Genomic DNA, 6000 nt, shown 5'->3' with positions numbered 1-6000 from the left:
CCTTGCAATGAAGGGACACTGGGATAGAGTGTTGGGGCAAGTGCTGTTTGTGAGCACTTATGAAGGCCGGAATAGGCACACGAGAGGGTGGTGTGGCCAACACCACGCACGGCCGCCTTTGTCTCCCCAGTGCTGATGTATACACGCTGCAAGCAGGTACTTATTTAAAGCTGAGTCGACCTAATGGTAGCCCAAGACGAGGTAGGATGCCTTGTGCCCATGATGCTTTTCACGAACAAGAAGCGAACTGGGGTTCGCTAGTTTTGGAGTGGAACGTCTGAACTCATTGTGCCACCAAAGACAAATATCTCCCGTATAGCCTTAACAGACTGGAGGAGCAAGTGCTGTTAGCGAGCACCTATTAAGGCCAGTACGGCACACGAAGGGGTGGGTGGCCAGCACTACACGGGGCCGCCTTTGTCCAGGTACTCATTTGAGGCTGAGTCGACCATGTCGAGGCCCAAGACTGGTTCAGATAACAGTCACTGGTGTTGTTCATGAGCGGGAATCGAACCCGGGTCGCCAGGTTCGTAGCGCATCGCCCTAACCGCTGCACCACCGCTGACACCAACACTCACAGCCATGCTTGCAGTGCTCAGCAGAGAAATCTAGTAGTTATAATAATAATACCAATTACACGTACAGTGCTGAGCTGCTGACACCTGAAAATCCGGTTGGATAACTGCCTTGAAACCAAATGGCACTCGATACGAAACTGTGTGTTAAGTGACGTCATCCGTCAGGGATTTCGTTTTTCTCTCTGCTCACGCGAGGGCTGCTGAGGAGATAGCGTGTTATCCTCTGGTGGAAATTCCACGTTCCTATGGCTGGACAACGACCAGTCGATCTCTTACCGCAACGTGGTGCTCATTTAAGGATGGGCCCGGTCAACTCTTAACCAGGAGTCGAACACTCAAACTTACGACTGTGAGCCGCTAACAGTAGAAAGTAATGTATTTCGATTTAAAGCTTTCGTGACTGCAGGGATTCATCTTCTTGGTTCTTTCGGTAAAGTCACGTAGAAGGGAAATAATAAAGTAATAAAAATTAAACATAATAAAATACAATTCTCAGTGAGAAAATAAATGCAACATAATAAAATACAATTCTCAGTGAGAATTGTATTTTATTATGTTTTATTTTTTATTATTTTATTATTTCCCTTCTACGTGACTTTACCGAAAGAACCAATAAATTATTGTATTGTTCATACAACGTTCGACTGCATGATTCTATCTCTCTCTCTCTATAAATATACATATTATTATAATGATGGTGCTGAAGATCGTGCAAAGATTTTTTTTTGTGATTTATATTTCAGCAGAACTGTCGGTCGAATTGCGGGGTCAAAGAATCCCATGAGGTGACTCCAAATGAGGAACCCAACTTCGTCTTTGGTGAGGCATCGCGCAGTCGGTTGTTTGAATACGATCAAGTGTTAGTGCAATCATTGCCTCGAAACACGACCATCAGAGTCAGAGAGATTACAATTAACACTTCTTTCGAAGTCCCTTCCCATTTTCATTTTTGTTTCATATATTTATCGCTTTGAAAAAAATTCACGCGAAAATTTCCAGCGAGGGGCACAATTTGTTTTTCGGATAACATTTAAATTCTCAGATCGGGTCCCTATCCATGATGACCGGGGAGGCTTTAGCGGTCTGGTGAATATTTAATTGCCGGCTAATTCGTCTGTGTGCAATAACGTCCGCGCGTGTTTGCCATTGAACCGAAATGTCCCATTTTCCACGTGGCAACTGCGTTCATCGTCACAGCATCGCAGAACAATCTGACACGGGTTTGCTCCCTTTAACGTTGGCTCGAACAAAAAAAAACAAAAAATTTGACTCGCTCAGCGATGACACTTTTCTACCAAAGTTCAAACTCGATGACGAGCGAGAATCTGAACCGTCTCGAAACTCCCAGGTCAAGTGCCCAAGGGTAATTCTAGATTTGAGGTTTTCCTGACTGCAAGGATACATACTATTAGTTTTTTTCAGTAAAGTCACGTAGGTAAAAAATGTAACATGCTACAGCAATTTTACTGGAGCACTTACACCTGATGACGGAGGCTTGTGTTGCTTCCGAAACGTCGTAAGTTAATTTATTTTAATTTTTTACCTACGTGACTTTAACACGTAGGCTTTCGCGACCAATATTATTCATAATCAACGTTTTTGGGTTTAGATCGCGTTATTTATAAATGTGTCGTAACCCTCCACCACCCGACACGGCCAATCAGTAAAAAAGTGTCACGTTGACAAAAGACAAATAGTTCACAGCTTTAGCCCACCGGTGTGTTGAAGCGTGAAACCACAACATTTACAATTTTTGAGTACGACGTTTCGCTGGTAATTGCATCCAGCATCATCGGGCAATTCGCCAGAATTTCCCGATGATGGTAGCCGGGTATCGGGTAGGGTACGGGTATCGGGTAGGGTACGGGTATCGGGTACCCGGTTGCGACCTCTGTCGCAAAGTCAGTTGCCAGCGGACGACGCCGGCACTCCGACAGCAAAGCGGGTTTCTTGGCCGAGTCGGAATACGGCCATAGTCAAGTTCAAGTTCATTGATTAGGTATAGCCATGTGAGCCATTCGGCTCTTGAATCGGATGCAACAGCAACAAACAACAACATGAACAAGAAAACATCTTAAAGTGAATATGTGACTGAGTGCAAACAGAAAATCCAAGAAAAGACAGCAGGGGTTGTGGGCCCTTTGTTGCTCGACTCAGCCGGTTCTGTTTCACGGACGCGACTGAGTTCATCATCATTTTCGTTTTGTTTTTTATGGAGCAACATTCATGCTGATCGCCTCTCACAACGCGGTGCAATACTCAAACATGATATACGGGGCGCCACGGTGGCGAGATGTTAACTTCCTCGCCTGGTATACAAGATGCCATTGGTTCGATTCCGACCCTGACGATGCCTGTATGTTTGGAGTTTGCATGTTCTCTCTTTCTCTCCCGGTGATCGCGTGTATTTTTCCCCGGGTCCTCTGGTTTCCCCCTCCACATTGAGAAGCAACATCACGCGCTTAGATTATTTGGCTGCTATAAATGTCCACGTGATAAGCCACTTCGTTGAGCTATCATTTGTGACCAGGTCACTCCTAAAAAAAGTTGCATAACTCATTGTGGCCTTACCGGGTAAAATACAACATATTTTAGTTTTTAATAGTTTATGCAAAATTACGTGAACGGCTAAATTCTATTCATAGCAATAACAATTATTAAAGGGCCGTCGAATTCTATAAAAACAAAAGGTATAATAAACAACAACACAAAGTGATCACGACAGAGGTAGAGAACATTGTGTACGGTACAAAAATCTCCTCCTCCTCCTCACGCCAGCAAACAGGCCACTCATTGACAACCCAGAGGATCATCTCACACAAGCCAAAGAGCTGCAAGCATGACAGCCAATTAGATATATATACATTGTAATGCAGAGGAATTGGGTTTAACAAGTGTGCGAAATGAAGAAATGAGTGGACGACTCAAGGTGGTATAAATCACAGAGAAGATGAGAGAGGGAGAGGAAAACGGCTGCGGGTGTGGTTCGGCCATGTGGAGAGACAACAGGAACATCACGTGGGTCAGAAGGTGGCGAGTGATGCAAGTGGAAGGAAAGAGGTCAAGAGGTCAAGATGAAGGCAGCAGAAGAAGAAGAGATAGGGGGGGGGGGGGCGATGTGGTGCGATCGGACACGGTGGCCCGAGGAGCGGAAAGAGAGATGGCGCAGAACAGGGCATTGTGGAGAAGGTTGGACAAACGCGTGGAAGGAGAAGAAGATTGTCATTTGTATGAATGTGTAGTGACATCGCGGACACCACGTGGTGTGGGTGCAGTATCAGCCCTAGAGGGGCTCGGTGAGCGCTGATTTTTTGCGCTGGATGGCATCACGCTCGGCGTGCAGTGCCAGCCCGATAGGACAGGGGTTACTAAAGGCCATGACACTCTAGTTGACCCCAGAGGACACGTGACCGGTTAAGTCTACAAAGGGGCCCCAAGTGGGGGCTAGGGGTGGTCACGTGGTCGGGGTTCAGATCCTGCTCGAGGGTTCTGGAAGGTGGGCGTGGCCAAGGGCGGAGCCGGCCACGCCGCAGAGGATCTAAGCCGGGTCCCCCAGAGGGACCGGCGCTGTTGTTCATCCTGAAGAAACCTTCGTTCTACGTTCTACCGAGTCTCCAATACGTGGACCTGGACCCGAGCTGTGGTCCCGATCCATAGTAGCAGTTACGTTGTAGCTAGTGTAGTAACTAGTGTAGTTAGCCTGGTGGTCACCACCATAGGTTGTTATTCTGTTAAGGGGCAGTTACCCCGTGTGTGTTAAATAAATGTGTTGCCTCCAAGTGGACTTCTGCGACTACAAATGCATTACCCCCCCCCCCCCCCACTGCTGGTCCTCGCCCGTGATTGGCTCACAAAAAAACCCGCTACAACGCAAATCTTGCTATCATACAAATTTGCGATTGAAAGATAGAACGCTTCAAGGAATTCATTGGTAGCATTTGCCACCTCGGTTGATACCGATCGTGCATTTGTGGGCCCATGGCAGGAACTTGAAAACCAATCGCAGGGGAAACTTACTGAAGCCATGAATTCTATTTTCCGGTGTCTCAAATTTGCTTGCAATCGAGTGATTTTCCCTACAGATTTATAGCAGAATCTTTATTTTTTTACCCCTTAAAACATTTACAGATAGTCACTATCATCTTGGGAAATGCAATGTATTCATACATAATTTAAACCATCCTCATCGTCATACTTCTATTGGCTTATTGAACGATGCACGTCCATCATTGCAACAGCTAGGCAACCGGAGCTGTGCATTTTAAGTGAATAGCAGAGAGCGAGCAAATTGTGCACGAGCATGGACAGGGCAAATACTGCAAAGAGAATGGGGATCGCAGGCCATTCCTCCACCAATTCATTTCGGCGAACGTGCAGCAACAGCGGAGTGTTGTAGAACATATTCTTTGCTCTCTTTTTACAGATAATGGGAAGAGATGACTCGTGTGTAAACAATCTTTGGAAATAATACAAACCTGCAGCGGTAGGAAGTGTAATACATGTATATATATATACATGTACAGTACGTGTACCAACTGGTGCTTTGCCAATGCTAACAGAGCTTGAATAATGTTTACATCTGAAAAATTGTACGAGGTTATTTTAATTAAAATTGTCACCACGACCAGGCAGCCATACTGGACCCGACATGTAATATCAGTTCTTTTGTGAACCACATGCATCTCCACGCCTAACATTGCTACCCTACTTGTTTTTGCGTGTTATCAGCGCAATGCTTTCGCGCATTTAACTACAAAAAAGACAAAGATCCCCCGTATAGCCTTAACAGACTGTTGGGGCAAGTGCTGTTAGCGAGCAGCACCTGTGAAGGCCGGCACGGCACACGCGGGGTGTGTGGCCAGCACCACGCTTATGCCGTCTTTGTATCCCGAGTGGCGGTGTTTGACACACCGCTCCAGGTACTCATTTAAGGGTAAAGTTGACATAGTGGAGGCCCAGGATAATTATCACTGGTGTTGTTGGCCGTGAGCTAACTGACTCTCCCCACGCGTGTTTTTTATTAAATGTTAAAACACGCATAAAGTCAACATGAAGATATATTAAAGTACATGGGGCTGTTGGAGCAAGTTGAGTTTGCCACGACCTTTTGAACGCCAAACTACCGTACACGCCAGCTATTACTTTTGGGCTAATGGGTACTAGAAACGGGACTGCAGAGCCTGGGAGAGAACGATTGAGAAACGGCGTGCGGCAGGTAGTCAAAATCGGGATTAACAAAATAATGGATTCTCAAAATGCAATCACCAGCTCCGGATTAGGACAATTCACTGAATCGCCCCGGTGGTGGACCTCGTGTACTGGATGTCTGCGACGTAAAAAAAAGCGCTTCATAGCTCATCGGATTTCTCCAGGATGACTACAGATTCTCGTTGCGGCGTTCTGCAAGGGGGGCGAGGGGGGA

This window comes from Lampetra fluviatilis, chromosome 22 (assembly GCF_964198595.1).
Source record: "Lampetra fluviatilis chromosome 22, kcLamFluv1.1, whole genome shotgun sequence".
NCBI classification, from domain to species: Eukaryota; Metazoa; Chordata; class Hyperoartia; order Petromyzontiformes; family Petromyzontidae; genus Lampetra; species Lampetra fluviatilis.
This window is presented reverse-complemented; position numbering follows the sequence as displayed.